General features: G+C 38.4%; 1 pseudogene; it reads left to right on the top strand.

Annotated features, from left to right (window-relative positions):
- Positions 1-2,333, top strand: part of LOC106726805 — a 54,818-nt pseudogene extending 52,485 nt beyond the window's left edge.
- The last annotated feature ends 17,545 nt before the right edge of the window (positions 2,334-19,878 follow it).

The raw sequence follows: 19,878 nt of genomic DNA, 5'->3' as shown, positions 1-19,878 counted from the left end.
AAAAATTTTAGGTGACTCATTATAAAAAAAGCTTAGTATCATAGGAGAGCTGTTAGATTTATTTCTAAAGTTTTTAGAGCCTAAAACATTTCTAACATTTTTCAATGGTGGGAAGCAGAGATGGAAAGCATATCTGACAGCTAAAATTCTTTTTTTCTTATTCAGAGGAGCTTCTCACATAAAAACAAAATTGTAGCTCAGTTACTCTTAATTGTGCATGAGTTTAAGACTATAAATTTGAGCACTCTTGCTTCTGTTACCAATAATGGAATGAGAATAATGATATGTTATGTGCTCACATGATGCACACCAAGTACATTGCTACAAGTCTTCTTAATTTAATAAAAATAGTGTTTTCCTGTGATACTTTGCTCCACCATTTTAGTAATGCAGCAAAACCCTGTGATTTTATTGTGAATGTTGAAACTTTTAACTAAATTTTATTAAAATGTCTACAGAATAATATTTCACATTTGACAGAAGGAATATCCAAAGCCTTGACTCTGATTTCATAAATTGGGTGGGGAAAACAAATTGTTCCATTATTGAAATTAACTAGTTTTCTGTTTGAAGGATCTGAACGTTCTGATATAAACCTGCCATCATTTAACTATTGGAGATATTCTTCTGTTAATGCAACCAACACGGTCACAGCTACTGCTTAAGTTTTCATACATGCACAAGAAAGTCTGGAATAAAAATTGCATAAAAGCTATTTTAAACAGTCATTTTATCTAAATGATGAATGATGTTTCACAGAGTGATATATAAACATACCATACACAGCTGCATATTAAATCACAGTCTTCGCACACATTTTTCTTAATATAATTATGAATGTTTGAAGTAAATTCTGATGCTTCCTCAGCATCTTTGTCTTCTGTATCCTATGTAGTCATTGATATCATCATGGTCCCTCTAGCAGGGAGTAACTGTCAACAAATATTTTGCTTATGCTAAATGCTCTTGATCAACTTTTTTGAAAATCATAAATTTGTACTTACTTTTTTAAGTATGCTCTTTTAGTTTTTCGGTTCATTGCACCCAAAAGAATTAATTCCAAAATTAAATGTATTGCCAAACAATGACATGCATCTTTGTATATTTTTCCATATAATAACTATCACTATCACTATAGCAATAATGTTTAGAACTCTCAGTATTCTCAGCCTTGCCATCCTGCACATTTAAAGCAGTAACTGTTCATTTTACCCACTGATTCCTCCAAATGGTGACCTGATGAATTCATGCATCTCATTCCACAGCACAATTTGAAATTAAAGAAATAAAATCATATATAATAGCATCAAAACAGAAAACACCTAGGAGTAAAGTAAATAGATAATGTCCAAAGGTGATACAACAAAATCTATGAAGTATTGCTGGGAAAACTTTTCAAAGACCTAAATAAAGACAAAAGATCATGGTCATGGTTTAGAAAACTCACTATTGGTAAGATGTCAATGCTTCAAAATTAGCCTATAGATTCACTGCAATCCCAATCAAAATGTTGACAAATTCTGTGTAGAAATTGAGAAGCTGATTCTAAAATTAATATGCAAAGACACAGGATATTTTAAAACCCCAAATAATTTTAAAAATGAAGAAAAGAGTTGGAGAAGTTACAACAATGGATTTCAAGACATCTTAGAAAGAACAATAATCAAGACAGTGTGGTACTGGACAGACATGTAAATCAAGAAACAGAATAGAGGGGATAGGAAATACACATGTGTCTTTACATATGTGTAAATTCATTCCTGTGACATTCTGAAAAAGGCAAGGGCACCCTGGGCCTGAAGAGTGGGAGTCACAAGGCTCCAATCCCAACAGTGTCCAAACTGATTACCCAGGAGTATGCGGGCACGTCGTTGGTCGCAAGCAAGAGGACGCTGGACAAGAACAACAGCCACATCAAGCTGGTGCTGAAGGGCCTGGTGAGCCAGGGCACCCTGGTGCAGAACAAGGGCACCAGCATCTGGGCTCCTTCAAGCTCAGCAAGAAGGCTGCTCATGAGCTCACCAGGTCAAGGTCAAGAAGTCCACTTCTGCCAAGACCAAAAAGCTGGTCTTGTCCAAGGAGTCTAAACTCCAAAGAGAACCAATACCAACAAGAGAGCCCAGAAGCCAGGGGCAACAGCAGTTCTAAACTCTTCCCAAGGGGACATGAAACTGCAGGAGCCAAGGCAAGCCCAGCAGAAGAGCCCTGGCAAGGTCAGGACGGAAAAGCCCACAGCCGGGAGATCCAAGTTGGCCCAGCAGAAGACCAATCCCAGGAAGGCAGCACCTAAGATGAAGAGTCCAATCTTCAAAAACATCCAAAGGCTCTTTTAAGAGCCACCCAAGTAATATTAAAATAGCATAATACTGTCCAAGAAGTTTAAGACCCTACAGGGCAACCTCATTTTCTGCTAACAGTCAACTTGTGATGAAGTGAAAGAAGAGATTTTGTCACACATGCAGAGATCTACAGAGATTCAGATACTTAAAACTACTCTAGTATTGCCCAATCCCAACATGCTAGGTTGTACTCTCTAGTTAGAATACAGCTATATATGCCTTGTGTAAACTTATACTTTATTAGAAATACCAGTGTTATGTAAAGGAAGGAATAGAGATCAGCTCAGTGCCCAAAATACTTCCATTTTCTGTCTTGTTTGTTTGTTTGTTTTTGGTTTTGGTTTTTTTTTTACAAATGCCACATTCAGTTTTACAATTTTATATGGTACCATTCTAACAGGGTAGTTTCTTAGATTCGGCATCCATGGACTTTGTAGGGGTTATAAATAGAAATCAAGGTGTCAGAATATGGATTGTAGGAAAAATTTTTACCTGCTTATTTCAAACTTTAACTGAAGTTTTTTTTTACACTATGAGTGTGACTAGCCAGTACAAATCATAAATATGCATAGTTTGCAGTTGTTGCAAGAATATTGAAATGCTATGCATCCTCATTATTTACAAAATACTACAGTTACCATATGTCATTTATATTAAGCACATATATCGTCACGTTTAAATTTTCTGGTTTGATGATTAATATGATTGCTCTAATTGTAATTCCATGTGCTTTATTTATGCAGAGATTGTATGGATGATGCTCCACAGGCAGAAAAATGCTAAACCTAACGCCTTTGTGGAAATGTTGGAGGCTACACAGTTGTTAGGGTCTGAATCAAACATTTGAAAACAAAAACAGCTTGTATTAGAAAACGCTCAGGGTCCAAATTAATGCACGTTCCTCCTTTTAAACAAAATTAATTTCAGTTTTCACTTACGTTGTGATTTAGCATTCTTATTTAAAGATCATCGTAAATATTAAATTCACACTGTTGTTAATCCTATTTTGGGTGTTGGTATGTGAGTGCAAAACAATGTAATGCATTCTTTCAATTTGAGCATCTACAGGTGACTCACAAGGTCCTAGTCTTTCAGAACTCATTTGCATAATTGGGCCTCTGAGGAAAAAAATTAATTGTATCCTATCTGGAAATAATGCCTTTGATTTCTACAAAACCAGGCCCAGTCCCTGCCTTGCTTGGATATGGTGTCCAGTTTCCCTTGAGGCTGGAGCTTTTCTGCATCAGAAATAGCTTTGCTTGCCTGACAAGCGGTGGACTGACCTCAGGTCCTCAGACCTCAAATCACAGAGGAAAAGGATGAGCTGTCCTTGTCCAGCCAGCACCCACCAGTCTCCCAGTGTTGCTCAAATCACCTAGAATCAGTTCCACGGGGCTATGCACCCCGCTCCTCTAGCCTTTCAGGGCCTGGCACACACCAAGTTAAAAACAAAGTTAACCACCCAACGTCTTTTCTCCAGTTCAGGGAACAGCAATTAACCCCTGCCTTTAGCCATGGGAAATGGCCCTGTGATTCCACCCTCCACAATTTAGCATGCTTTTCCGCACAGCACCCTGTATGGCCCCCTGGAATCTTGCTCCCAAGGGGCTTCATTTACATACCCTGTGTGTGTCAGGCCATAGGAGTAGACCTTTGTGCCACCTGGGCCACTCAACATCCCGCTAAATCCCAAGGACCTTACTTGGAATTTTGCTCCTGCTCACTTTACACTCCTTTTTAAAAGACCTACTTCTGTGTTTTGCAAAAAAAAAAAAATGATCACATTCAATGCTACTTTGGGTGAAACAAGACATTATAAGTGCACACATGATTTGGTGCAAATTTTCCAGATTAATACACATCAACACTCACTCTTCAAATATTCATGTCTCCAAGAACTTACTACCAGGAATGCCTTCTAAAGAAATAATCTTGTCCTACAGAAATCTGGAGAAAGACTTATGTATATAGATGTCTGTATTACCGAAGCTATGGTGACACATTACAAGCCATCTGGAAAATAAAAACGACTTAATTAGACAATAATAGGGGAAAAGTATGCTTTGTGTACTACATACACATCAACATTGATTAAGGAAGAAATACACCGAATTTTAACAGTGAATTCTCTCCATATGATAGGACTGTAGTTATTTTATTTCCCAAACTGCCTAACATGCGTCTATATTACCTTAACAAGCAGGGAAGAAAACTCTCATATTTTATCTTGAAAAAAAAACTATTTCAAATGTTTAAGGAAAAAGAATACAGAAAATAAGAAAATATAGTTAACACAATTCCTATAGTATCTTTCCTATACACATTATGGTTTATTCCATAAGTTTAGAATAAAACTGGGTGTGCACTGCTGGTTATCTAGTTGCTATCACTATTTTGAAATCAGTCTAACATCTCTCTAAATACCAAGTGAAGAATGGCTTAGATGATGTGCTGAGACATAGTCCTCTATATTCTGCAATAAGCACTATGTAAACATGGAGAGAGATATTTAATTTGTGTACGGAAAGATGGATTACACAGTCAACTTCTTTAACTTTTATTTCCTACTGTGAATCAACAAAAGCCACGCTTTACTGCCTCCCGGGATAAGTAATAGAAAATGCCACAGAGGCAAACTGCTGAGTTATCTTCACTCTTGTTCTTTTATTTGATATTATATCCATGTTATTTTATTTAATGAAAGATACAAGGCCTGAGAAAACACAATAGGGTGTCTGTACATGTAAAGATATAGGAGAAATCAATTACAATACAATAGAAAGTATTACATTTTCTTACATACATTTTGTTTCAAGTATTAGGGGGAAACCACACGGTATTAGACCCCAAAATATATTTACCTTAATATAAACTCCGCTATAACAAAAGAACAAAACATGTATCACTGTTCTAAGATCACTATTAGATTTTCATTTGAGATCTCTCTCCCACATATCTGCTTTTGGCATTATTCAGTGTTAAAGTTTGGAACCATAATTAAATATAAGCCATCAAATACTTTTACCATACAGTTCTCCCCCACCAGGTAAGTGCACAAAATAATATATTCATTTAGGAAATTATATTTTGTGTCTGACATGGTCTCTCTCAACTGCCCTGTCATTTCCAAAAATCTTCTATATTAATAAAAGCATAATATGCAAATTTACCGAACGGCCAAACAGTGGAACAACTATCCAGACGAAGTCAGGGCCGCGAGGGCCGAGGCGGCCGCACCTGCAAAGGCCTACTCTTGCACTAAATTCACGCATTGGGCCACTAGTATAAATATAAATGTTGGATAACTCTAAAAAGAGTTTTAAAACATAACCTATAACAACAATACAGTGGGGCCTTGACTTACAAGTTTAATTCGTTCTGAGACCGTTAACTCAAATTACTCTGTCAACTCAATGCAAAAAATCAGCCGAGAGACAGCTGGTATCTCAAAAAACTCATTAGTCGGGACACTCGTAAGTCAAGGCCCCACTGTAGTAATATTAAACAGCTACCATTTGATACCTAACTATATGTGCTAATTAAGTGTTTGACATACATTATCTCAGTTATTCCTGCAAACACCGCCTGAGGGATGTACTTATGCCATCCTCATTGGTGGATGAGGAAACTGAAGGACAGAGGAATTAAGAAAGCCATGTGATGACTCAGCTAGTAAGTGGTAAACCTGGGGTTTTAGTGAAGGGCTCTCTTACCCGTGGACCTAAGCTTTTAAGCACTCTATTATGTTGAATCTTGAGTATAAGCTGCTTGTTGGTACATTTTTTTCCTAAAAAAGCATGCTTAATGGTCCTATGAGTACCCACAGAAACACTGTATCCATAGAAAAGTATGACTACTGTGATACAGAATCTGACCATAATCTGTAAAGTTACTTCTGTGAGACAATCTATTCTAACGTTTTTATTCTCAGCATAACAAGAATAGATTTTTTATTTATGTAATTGGACAAGAGACTCTTTTCCCTCTCCCCTGTTCCCCATTAAACCTGAATACAGTGATTATGTGGGGTTTTGTGATAAGAGTAAAATAAGAATCATTCTCACCATTGAGAGGACAGAGATAGACAACTGAAGAAAGACTAAAATAACTACAATGGGTGGAGTAGTAAATGAGAATCAAAATTTGTTTTCAAGAGAATATATTTATATCACACATTTGTGTACCTATAGTGTCTAAACCCTTGCTACATATTTTATTTAACTTTCAATTATAGTTGACATATAATATTATATTAGTTTTATGTGTAAAGCATAGTGATCAGACCACCTTACAAAGCAATCATATTTTATAGATATCACCTCTAATTCACACAGCATCCTTGTGAGGTAGATATAAAAATTCTTACTTTATAATTTAGGGTCAGTTGAAACTAAAAGTGGTTCACAGAGCCAGCAGGGAAGCAGGTGAACCAGCCTCAGAATTCCTGGAATGTGTAGATCTAAAGTCTCTACCATGTGTGGTCATTGGTGATGAAAGATTTCTGAGAGGTCCTAAAGGTCAAGATTGTTCCACAGTCATATTCCACATGGTGCACATGGTGTCTTAAGGAGTTTTGAACTTAAGTTCCTATGCTCACCAATTTGTTAAAGTTCCCCCATGCACCATCTCTTTGACTCAGCTTCCAACAGTTACATTAATTTCATGGCTCATGAAGGAATTTTAGAACCCCGGTGGAAGATGATGAGGATAATGATGATATCAAGAAATCACAGAAGCACTTCACTAAATTTTTGTTGTTGTTGTTAATCCTCACTCGAGGGTATTTTTAGGGAGAGTGTAAGAGAAAGGGAAAGACAGAGAGAAACATCGATGTGAGAGAAATACATCAACTGGTTGCCTCCTGCACGAGCCCTGACCAGGGCCGGGGCCAGGGAGGGGCCTGCAATCAAGGTATGTGCCCTTCACCAGAACCGAACCCAGGACCCTTTGGTCTGCAGGCCTATTCTCTATCTACTGAGCCAAACCAGGTAGGTCTTCACTAAATTCTTTGCATATATTATCCCACATTTAATCACAATAGCCATCCAATGTGTTAAATATAGTAATTCCCATTTTATAGATAAGGAAATTTATTAATTTGCCTATGGCAGCAACTTTCAACCTTTTCCATTTCACGGCACACAAAAACTAATTACTAGAACTCTGCCGCACACACACAAAAATAGGTATAATTTTGATTTATTCACAGGCTATTGTTGGGTTGGCTATTTTCTTTCTCTTTTTTTTTCTTTTTTTTTTTTTAACAGTCTAAGGGAAAAGAGGTCAGTGCCCCTGATGAAATAGTCAGATATTGCATGTTTCTTTTTTTAAATCTGTACTGTTGAAAGGTACTGCATGTTTTAAAAATTCTTCCGCACACCAGTGTCTCTTGCAGCACATGGGTTGAAAAATCACTGACCTAAGGTCATGCAACACTCAAGTGGTAGAGCTGAAATTTGAATCCAAGTCTATATTACCCAAATTGTGTACTCTAACTACTAACTGTATTGCTTGTAGAGGACTATGTTTTAAATGTTTCTATGAAAAACAACTCCCCAGCAATAGCTACAAGCATCAGGATAGGCTCGAAGAGCTAGCAAAGGAAGATGGTTACCTTGTTCATCAGTGAACTCTTTCCCTTACTTCCAAAAAGAATCAGCCGAATTTTTAATTCAACTCAATTGCAAACACCTCATATTGAGAACACGTTCACCACAGGAGGTTGGCTTCATTGCCCAGAAGATTTGAGGCTAGTCTGTCCTTGGATTTCACTCTTAGATCAATGGCCCTCAAGTCCTTCTCTCACTGTGAAGACTACAGCTTCTCATCTCTAGACAGCAGAAGAGCGAATGTGCCCACAGGGAGGTTTGCTGATGTATTAAAGAGAACTGCAACCTGGGCAGAGGATTGATGGTGGCTTCAAGGGACTGTGCTCTCCCATCCACTCACAAGTGTAATTTAAGGAGGATTTTTCAAGGCATGGATAGACACCATTACTCACATCAATTCCCACTGCCTTCTCCCTCTATAACTCTTTACAGATTCTGGTCCACAGCTACTCTGCCCGTTTAATCAACAGCATGCATTTCAGGACTATTCTCCAACATCCCCAAATGAATCCCTTATAACGCAAATTGAGTGAAGTGGTGAAAATGATAAATATGTCTGCATGCAACAGATTTGTTCTGAGCTGCATGATCTGCCTGAGAGTAAAAGGGACTTCCCAAACCAACTATGCCAACCTCAGATTTGAAATGATCTATTTTGACCATGATCTTACTCTGTTTTTATCCCATGAATATTTTTTTCAGTGAAATGTTGTTTTTTTAACCTATAATGTTTTATGATATTGAGGTCAAGTCTTTGCTTGGAAAGTAGAGATATAAGTGAATTCAAGGACAGGAGTGTATGCAGGACAAACATTTCAGACACTAGGGTGCATTTGTGATTTCTGATGTTTTTCTAAGCCTTTCCCATATAACCGTTGTGGTAGACATAATAACATACACCCTAAAGATGTCCAAATCCTAAATCCTAGAACCTGGGAATATGTTGTGTTACATGTCAAGGGTATTAAGGTTGCCAGTAACTTGACCTTGAGACGGAGTCATTAACCTGGATTACCTGAAATAGTTCAATGTAATCCCAAGGGACCTAATAAATGACAGTCTGGAAATTTTGTGTCAGAGGGATGTGATATGAAAAAGAAGGGCCATGAGCCCAGGAAGGTGCGCAGCCTACAGAAACTGGAACAGGCAAGAAAACTGATTATCCCAGAATCTCCAGAAAACAATGCAGCCCTGCCAACAACTTAATTTTACCAAGAGACATCCTTTTTAAGATGTCTGACCTTCCAAATGCTACGACAATACTTTTATGATTTTTTTAACCCATCAAGTTTGTGGGAATCTGTTATAGCAACAAAGGGAAACTTAATACAAACTTTGGCACCTGGAAGGGGCGTAATGCTATAACAAACATCTAAAAATGTGCAAGTAGTTTTGTAATTGGGAAATGGAAAGAAAATGAAAAAATGGGGGGGATCGTGATAGAAAAAGCCTAGATAGCCTCAAACACAGTGTTAGTAGAAACATGGATGATGATGACTCAGCTAGTGAGGAACCAGAGGAAATGAAGAGAAGTTAGAGAAAATATTGTCTCAGAGGAAACATAAATTGCCATGAACAGACTACTATCAACAAAGCTATATTACATTGTTATATGCCTGTCATGTGTGGGAGAAAACTTTAATATATAAACGAACTCATTAACCCTTTCTAAGAATTATTGAGAGGCCAATAGGAATATGGTGAAAACTTAGGAAATAGAAGTTCACAGGGTAAGAAATCAAAGGTATAATTTTTTTAAAGTAGATACGTTGCATTATAGAACTTCAGTTCTTTTTTTAAAATATATTTTGTATTGATTTCAGAGAGGAAAGGAGAGGGATAGACAGAAACATCAAGGATGAGAGAGGATCATTTATCCACTGCCTGCTGCACATCCCACACTGGGGATCAAGCCTGCAACCCTGGCATGTGCCCTGACTGGGAATTGAACCATGACCTACTGGTTCATAGGTTGACGCTCAACCACTGAACCACACCAGCTGAGCTCCAGTTGCTCATAAAGAGAAGGCCTCACCCAAACTCTGTTTCCAGAGGGGTTTGTGTATGCAGGTTCGAATCAATACTTGGAAGATCAGAACTACCCTGTATAGCTATGGAGTGAAAATATGTTAGGGGTGTGGAGACCTCAGAATATGGGCCAGGTGGTGGGACAATGCATGGGAATTGGCGGGGCGGAGGGGGGCGGGGAGATTTGAAGGCATTAAGCCAGAACAGGCCAAAAGAGACTTTAGCCAATAAAAATACTAAAAATCTGAAAACATACCTAAATAGCCAATATAAATATGGAAAGGTGCTGGACCTCATTAGTGATCAGGAAAATGCAAATTAAAATCAGAACTAGATACATTGCACCAGTTTTTTAAAAAATTGACAGTATGAGGGTTAACAAGAATGGGGAACCATGGGAATTCTCACAAGTGACCTTTAAGAAGGAAACCCCACAACTCTGACTTAGCAATTTCACTCCAAAGTCTATGTCTAAGGGCAGCATCAGATGTCATAGCTCCAACCTGGACATAACCTGAATGTCCATCAGTAATGGACTAGAGCCATAACCGGTTTGGCTCAGTGGATAGAGTGAAGGCCTGCGGACTGAAGGGTCCCAGGTTCAATTCCAATCAAGGGCATGTACCTTGGTTGCGAGCACATCCCCAGTAAGAGGTGTGCAGGAGGCAGCTGATCGATGTTTCTCTCTCATCGATGTTTCTAACTCTCTATCCCTCTCCCTTCCTCTCTGTAAAAAATCAATAAAATATATTTTTTTAAAAACTTAATTGTTTAAAAAAAATAAAATAATGAACTAGATATCTCACTTATGTCCATAGAATGCAGTATTACACAGCAATAAAAACAAGTGAAATGCAGCTACACACAACAACTTGGTTATTGAACATATACTCACAAACGGATTACTGAGATAAAGAATCCTGATTTTAAAAAAAATAGCATATGGTGTGTGACTATCCATATCAACTTGGACAACAGGGGGGAGAAATTTATTCTACAGAGTTTGGGAATGCATACTTAGGTGTAAACTTAAAAGGAAAAGCAGGAAGTAATTCCCACAGAAGTCAGGATGCTAGTAACCTTTGAGAGACATTGCAGGAAACAGGAAGGGGGGCGGACTCATGGAATCCTGGTGATGATCAATTCCCTTGACCTAGGGACTGGTCACACAGGTTACCCATCTTTGTTTTGTATACTTTACTGCATGTGGGATATATTTCATAACAACAATAATGGCAAAGAAAACATTTAAAGCTGCAAGTAGAAGATTACAGTGCTAAGGTTCTCAAAACCACCACAAATAACTGTTTACCTCTCAGCTACTTTTTCCCAAACAACATGGTTTCTGAGCTCAAGTCATCATTTTTACCCCATGGATGTAAACCATTACCGACGTGCATTACAACGCACTTGAAATGACTTGCCAGAAACGTGCATGTATGTCTCTGTCTCCTTTTTTTAAAATATATTTTATTGATTTTTTGCAGAGAGGAAGGGAGAGGGATAGAGAGTCAGAAACATCGATGAGAGAGAAACATCGATCAGCTGCCTCCTGCACACCCCCCACTGGGGATATGCCCGCAACCAAGGTACATGCCCTTGACCAGAATTGAACCGGGGACCCTTGAGTCCGCAGGCCGACGCTCTATACACTGAGCCAAACCGGTCAGGGCAATGTCTCCTTTTAAAATATTTAATTCAGAAAGCATTCCAGACTTAGAAACAGCAGCACAGACTGACAGCATTCTAATGCATGCCACTGTGTCCTTAGTCTCTGTGAGGCTGGACCTGGCCGCTCTAGTTATGGACGCCCCTTCCCCCGCCCCCTGCCCCTACCTAAATACGGAGGGAGAAAAACAATACATTTTTAAGCCATCTTTCTTCCACATATAGTGTGCTTGAATAAATGAATGATTACAGACTAATGGAATCATACTTGTCCTAAAAGTTACTGCAACTAATTCTTTCACATTTCACCAAATAAATATTACATGACCATTATAATCGCTAGTAGCAGTTCCAGGTGCCCAAAGAATCAACCCAGAAACCTAACCCTCTGATGAGACCTTCAGATGTGTTTCCTTGGTACAAGGGGATACAGTATCTGTATTCCATGTGTAAATAAGTTCAATTAACAACGAGTTATAATTGCACAGGGAGATGAAAATTAGTTTAACAAGTCAATTAAATCATAAACATTTCAGAAATAAGAGGATGTGTTTGTAATCCAATTAGTGTGTTAATATACTAATAAATTTGCTGATTTGAATGGTGTCTTAATTGTCTGGTAGGGCACCAGACAAGAAAAACAGTATATCTTAATTGTCATAAAGGGAGCTTTGGCTGCAGTATGACTACATAAGTTTGGAAAAAATTATCCATGTTAATGAGATCAAAATGCTTCTATCTAGAATAATAAATAAGGTTACTTGGTGGTTTGGCTAATAAAAATGCATCCAAGGGACAGGCTAAATGACTGAACACTGTTGTCTGCCAGATGCTAATTACACTAAGTTCCTGATGGGAGAGAATGGGGCATTTTATACCATGACCAAAGAAACCGCTTTCGTATTTTAAACACTTAGGTAATCATGGGAATAAAATATTCCAGGGATAATTCTTTATTGCTACCTCAATTACCACAAATTAAGCTGATATTAATATACTTTACTGCTGCTCAGCCTTAAGTGAAATCAGTTGCACTTCATAGATAACTCGAGGGAATGAGCTGATCTCCTATTTCAGCGTAATTACCTATAATTTATGGAGCACAGAGAGACCTGTAAGCAGCCTACTCAAGGTCGCCTAAGAAGGTTGAATCGCATTGTTTTCAATCACCATCTGTGATCTGGGCTGAGGTTGCCACCTCCCCAACTGCCGCAAGAGAAAGGGACCCCTCCCCAGCGCAGGGGTCACAGGACCAAATCCTCAGGCCAAGGGGCAGAATGATCATGAGCTCTATACAAAGTGCGCATTTTAATGAGTACAGAGCATTCTGATGAAAATGCTGAAATAGATAAATAATGGGTTTTAGTGCTGATTGCACCATTTTAAATCAGTTGGAATGCCTGCAAAGAATTTTGAGAACACACTTTGGATGAATTCCAACTTCTGCAAATTTGTCAGCTCCTCAAGCCTTCTTCTCTAGTGCTATCAGTACCTATAGCATCCTCTCCAGGTTTCTCCAATTTGGTCAAATCCCCAGCTATTTTTAACATCACCAAGAGCCATTATTACTCCACTAATATTGCTCAATACTCACCACACCGAAAAAATCTCATTGTGAGGATGTTCTGTTTGCTTTTATGCTGTTTTCTTGCTTTTTAAAAAAAAATCAGCCTGGCCAGTGTATCTCAGTGGTCGAGCATCAACGCATGAACCAAGAGGTCTCTGGTTTGATTCTCAGTTAGGTCACATGCCTGGTTGTGGACTTGATCCCCAGTAGGAGGTGTGCAGGAGACAGCCAATCACTGATGTCTCTCTCACATCGGTGTTTTTATCTCTCTCTCCCTCCCCCTTCCTCTCTAAAATTCAATAAAAACATTTTTAAAAAACCAAGTGAGAAAGCATTTGGGAAATAACATACAAGGTAAATCACCCACTCCAGTGATAAACTGGGAGTAGCTAAATGTGAGAGAAAAAGACAATCTGGGGTTTCTTGGTGAGCACTATATGTAAAATTTTAATAAAACAATTGCATTTTTTAAGCCAAAATCAGGAAAATGAGATAGAGAGTGATCTCATGTTACTTAATTTAACAAAGATGTAATAAGCACTTGCTTTGCGCTGACCACTAGAACACACAAGGTCCCCAATGGCCTGGAGTTCAGAATTACAAGTTCATTGCTTGGAAGACAGGTGGTAAACAAATAAACAAGAGCAAATATAAAATATAGACTAAGTGAAAAATAAGACAAGATAAGGAAGAAAGGGAAAGTAGTGGGGGGAGGGAGAAACATTTTATTTGTGGTGTTAAAAGAAGGCTTAACTAATAAATATTTGACCACAAGTAAGAGAGAGACTATTAAAGAAGTAATGTTTCAGGCAGTAGGAGAATGTGTGAGGTTAGGCCATGATGTGAAGGTGTGCTTGACATGTTTGAGGAAGTAGAAGGAAGCCAGTACAGTCGAAGTTTAGAAAGCACAGGGGAGAGCTGCAGGACATGATTTCTCAGAGATTACAATGGTCCAGATGTCAAAAGGTATTATAAGCCACTATAACAAAATTTGCGTTTGTTCTGAGTGATATTCCTGTATCACTGGAAGCCACTGGAAGATAGTGTAATATGACATATTTCAAAAGAATCATTTTGATCACTGGATTACAAGTGGGTGTTAGTGTGTCAACATAAGAAAGAGAACAGTTAGAAGGCTATTGCAATAATCCAGGGGAGAAATTATGGCTGTTAGAGAACATATTGGTGGCTACCAGAGGCAGTGGGTGGGGGTTTGACAAAAAAATTATGGTTGTTGAATCGGTTAGATAGCAGTTGAAGTAGTTAGAGCCAAATGGTGGAGGAGGATAAGAAAAAAAGACAAGAGTGATAGACCAACCCAAGACTTTGGCACAAACAATTGGAAGGGTGGAGTTATTCTTTACTGAGATGGAGAAGACAGGAAGAAACAGGTTGAGACAGAGAGAAGAACTGGCAGTTAAATTGTAGACAATACATATTACGTTTGTGATGCCAATTCGCCATCCAAATGGAACCATTGAGAGAGCAGCCAGATAGATGAGTTCATATTGGCCCAAGCTGGGGATATAAATTTAGAAATCAACAGTTTGTAAAAGCAAGAGTCTGGATGAGCTCCCTCTGGAGTGAGAATAAATTGAGAAGGGAAGAGATCCAAGGACTAAGATGGGAATGAAAAAACAATAGCAAAGGAGATGGAGAAGAACCTAGTTTCTAAGAGGAAAACAGCCCAGGATACAAGTGTTACATCTGAGGTCAAGAAAGATGAGAACTAAGATGTGACCATTGGATTTAGCCACATGGAGGTCACTGGTGATTTTTGACACAGACAGTATAGGATTCTAGGTTGGGGAGTAGGAAGCAGTGGGGGTTTCACTGGATGATTTCACTTTTGTCTCTGTAACCACTCAGACCAAAGTAACAAATGACCTTTCTGCTCTTAAATCCGATGGACACTTTGCTGCTCTTGTCTTCTTTAGCCTCTTGGCACCAAGTCACATGTAGACTGTGCCCTGTTTCTCGAAATGCTCTTGCTCTTGACTTCCCTGACATTTCACTCTGCTAGATATTTTGTTGTGCTTTTTCGTTTCTTTAAAAACAGCATGCCAATTAAAACCGCAATGAGATAACAGTACACATTAGTAGAGTGGCTAAAAGTGAAAAGATGAACATAGTGCAGTGTTGGTGAGAATGTGGAGCAGCTAGAATTCTCAGACTATGTGGAGAGGAATGGAAAATAGTATAGCTGCTTAGAAAAGTCTAGCAGCTTCTTAGAACTAAAACATACATGCTCCACATGACTTAGCAATTCTACTCATAAGTCTTTACTCAGAAAAATTACTTTGGCCCATAAAATGACTTACACATGAAAACTCACAGCAGTATTATTTATAATAGTCAAAAATTGAGGAAGAAAAAAATTTCATCAGCGTGTGAATGAAAAACCAATCATGATGCATCCATACAATGGGGCACTAAGCCAGCAATCAAAAGAACTAAACCATTGACATGTGATCTCAGTGGACAACATGGATACATCTCAAAAACATTATGTTAAGCACAAGAAGCAATGGGAAAGAGAGTATTATTACATTTATATGAAATTCTAGAATAGGCAAAACTATTCTACAGTTTCAGGAAGCAAGTCAATGGTTGTTTAGGGCCAACGATTGGGGTATGTAGCAAAGGGCATGAGGGAAGTTTATGGGAAGATGTGTGTTCAGCTCTGTGCTGGTAAATGCTTAACAACCAGCTCTCTGAAAAGAAAACATATGTGCATATGCAGATGTAAGTTTTACGATATAAAAAATGTACAGCACACAGCTTACAAATAATAAAATATACAATACAGTTGATAGTAAATTCCACATAGCAAATTAATTCTCACAGAAAGCTTTCATTGATTTTTGCCCACCTCTTACAGCCCTAAGTCACCTACAATTCCAATTTACCAAGTTTTCACAAATGAGGTTGCATTCCAATTCTCTAATTCTTTTCCCAATAAATTTATTTTCATTACATCTGATATGTGACATAGTGTTAAACTCTTTCTCATTCTCTTGAAAATTACATTTATTAAGCTTCAGCATTATGTATGTTGGAACCTGACTTGTTCATGAAAGACATGAGTGATTTCCTTGCTGAACCAGATAATAGTTTTCAAATAGGGGAAGAAAATATACTTAATTTTTGTGTTATTTATAATGACAGCTACAGACAGGGAACTTTTACATTTAATCTACATTATTAACAGTTTATCCTTCTCTTACTTGTGTCTAGACAACTAAAAATTAAGTCAAGCCCTGCCCTACCTGGTTTGCTCAGTGGATAGAGCATCAGCCTGTGGACTAAAGGGTCCTGAGTTTGATTCCAGTCAAGGGCATGTACCTCAGTTTCAGGCTCAACCCCTGGCCCGGTCAGGGTGCATGCGGGAGGCAATCTATCTATGAGTCTCTCTCACATCGATGTTTCTCTCTCTATCTCTCCCCTTCCTTCCTCTCTCTCTAAAAATCAATGGAAAAATATCCTTGGGTCAGGATTAACAAAACAAAAAAAAATAAGTCAAGCCCTGATTTGTAGCATTTGCCAAATTCCATGAAATAAATACTCTCAATTCAAGTTACCAACATGACATCACTGAACACATACCAATATTTGGTATCTCCTCTGTTCAAATAAAACACGTGTAAATAACCCCAAGATCACAGATAGTGTTAAATACATAGTAAATAACTAGGAAGTATCAAGTTTTAGAATGTTTTGTTTTTACTATAATTGATTTAATTATAAGATCATATACATATTTTGAAATATTTTTATTTTTTAGAGAAAGAGGAAGGGAGAGGGAGAAAGAGAGAGAGAGGCATCAATGTGAGAATGAAACATCTATCAGCTGCCTCCTGCATGCCCCCCCACCGGGGATGGGCATGTGCACTGACCAGGAATCAGACCAGCACCCTTTCTGTGCACAGAACAATGCCCAACCAACTGATCCACGCCGGTCAAAGCAAGGTCATATAATTTTTAACGAATGACTATATTTAATAACCAGCATCCAAAATTCCTAAAAATTAAATAATCAGAAATTGGAAGCTAGATCCAGCACAACACTAGGTATTTCTGTATCTCAATTACTGTGTTGGTTACAGGGTGTACACATTTGTCAGTCATTGAAATGTTTGCTTAAAATGGGTGCACTTTGTTATATATAAATGGTACTCCAATAGAGATGATTTAAAGAAGATAACTGGGATCCCTTAGAGTTCTGCTAGGTCTCTTTTCACTCCGCTGGCACTCCCCAGGCAAGTTCACCTCCTTCCGCTGTTTCAATTAACATTCACATCTTGATAGCTCCTGATTTCTTATCTCTAAGTTTATCTCCTCACTTCCACTTCCATGTAATCAATCCCCACTTGGATGCCACAAAGACATTCTGAACTCAGGACATATGAAACTGTACTCAACATCTAATGTTACGCAACTGTTCTCCCTCCTGGCTCCCTATTTTTTCACTCCCCGCCCCCTACCCTGAGATGCACAAGCCAAAAGTCAATATGAAACTTAAATCTCTCTCCTCTCCCTAACTCCACAACTCTAGTCATTCAACAGCTGTCAATTCTGCTCCTAATATCTCTTATGTTCATCTGAATCTAAATCCCTACCTCACAGCTCTTACTCAAACCACAGCTATTTCTCACCTGGATTTCTCTCAAGAGCCTCCTAATGACCTCTCCTGTTTAGTCTTGGCCCTCAAATCATTCTGAAAACTATGCAGAGAGGGGATTTTTATATGTATATACAATTATATAGCTTACAAGTACCTACATGATGGGCCCTGATTATGTTCCCTACATATTTCCTTGACATTTGTCCTCCAACCTCACTGAATTTTGTTCACTTCCTCAACACAAACTAGTCCTTTCTCCTCCTTTTCTCTAGCTATTTCTTACTCATCCTTCAAATATCAGCTAACGCATCACATCCTTGGGGAAATCTTCCCTGAACCCTTACATTGAATTACATACCTTACCTGTCTAATCCCCACACCATCATATTACCTATGTTATTTTCTCACCCCTGCCAGACCAAATGTTCCTCTAAGTCAGTGGTTCTCAACCTTCCTAATGCCACGACCCTTTAATACAGTTCCTCATGTTGTGGTGACCCCCAACCATAAAATTATTTTCGTTGCTACTTCATAACTGTAATTTTTCTACTGTTATGAATCATAATGTAAATATCTGATATGCAGGATGTATTTTCATTGTTACAAATTGAACATAATTAAAGCATAGTGATTAATCACAAAACAATATGTAATTATATATGTATTTTCCAATGGTCTTAGGCGACCCCTGTGAAAGGGTTGTTCGACCCCCAAAGGAGTCGCGGCCCACAGGTTGAGAACCGCTGCTCTAAGTCAAGGATATTTTTATTGTGTTTGCTGCTGAAACGCTAGCTCCTAGCAAGGTGCCAAGAAAACAGCAACTCATCACTGAATATTTATTGAGTGAGTCTTATTAATACTACCAACTGAAAGGTTATTGTCAGGTACTGCTAACCCTTCTCCTTGTCTCTTACACAACAGATTTCAAGCCTTGTCATCTCAAATGGTACTTTAAGTCCATGGTGAGTTTAGGGTTCTGCTTTAAATTTCAAAGTTCCTATCAGCTTCATACAAGTCTAAGCATAATTCACTAAATGCTTGATCAATTACATGCATTTTAATTATTTCCAAAACCCAAACTCCTACCAGATTCTTTAAGTTGACATTGAAGATCTTTTCAACAAAACATCTACCACGTTTTGAATACTCTTTTGAAAATACAAATTTTGTATTGTTTATAGCCTATGTTCAAATATTTTCCTCCCTCACTTACCCCTGATTCACCCCTTTCTCTTTCTTCCTCCCTTCTCCCCATCTCTGGCTTGTGTTTACTGTATTGCTACTACCTTGAATTGTCTTCATCTCTTGCAATTAATTTCTTTTAAAAAAATATATTTTATTGATTTTTTACAGAGAGGAAGGGAAAGGGATAGAAAGTCAGAAACATCAATGAGAGAGAAACATCGATCAGCTGCCTCCTGCACACCTCTTACTGGGGATGTGCTTGCAACCAAGGTACATGCCCTTGATTGGAATCAAACCTGGGACGCTTCAGTTCTCAGGCCTTCACTCTATCCACTGAGCCAAACCGGTTAAGGTGCAATTAATTTCTCACACTGTCTTCAAAGGACCATTTCAGTCCTTGACTTTTCCCTGCTTTCTGTTACTTGTTTTACAAAGATTTTTCAACTCTCTCTCTGTTCCAAGCATAGCAGTAGGCCATTAAGTAATATATTTATACCACATAAGTGTTACATGCTAGGGCTGGGAGTGGCTGGTATTTCAATATATGGTTTTAATACAATACAATAAGATGCCATATAAGGTGCTGAGGAGCATCGAGAAGTGAACACCTTCTAAATGAGCATGGAGTGTAGAGGAATGGGACAAGTCATTAAGAAAATTATGCCCTAGCCGGTTTGGCTCAGTAGATTGAGCATCTGCCTGCAGACTGAAGGGTCTCAGGTTCAATTCTGGTTAAGGGCACATGCCCGGGTTGCAGGCTTGATCCCCAGTAGGAGGCATGCAGGAGGCAGCCAATCAATGATTCTCATCATTGATGTTTCTATCTCTCTCTCCCTCTCCCTTCCTCTCTGAAATCAA

Source organism: Myotis brandtii, unplaced genomic scaffold (assembly GCF_000412655.1).
Source record: "Myotis brandtii unplaced genomic scaffold, ASM41265v1 scaffold32, whole genome shotgun sequence".
Lineage (NCBI taxonomy): Eukaryota > Metazoa > Chordata > Mammalia > Chiroptera > Vespertilionidae > Myotis > Myotis brandtii.
Note: the sequence above shows the minus strand (reverse complement) of the source record. Positions and strands in the feature narration are given on the sequence as shown.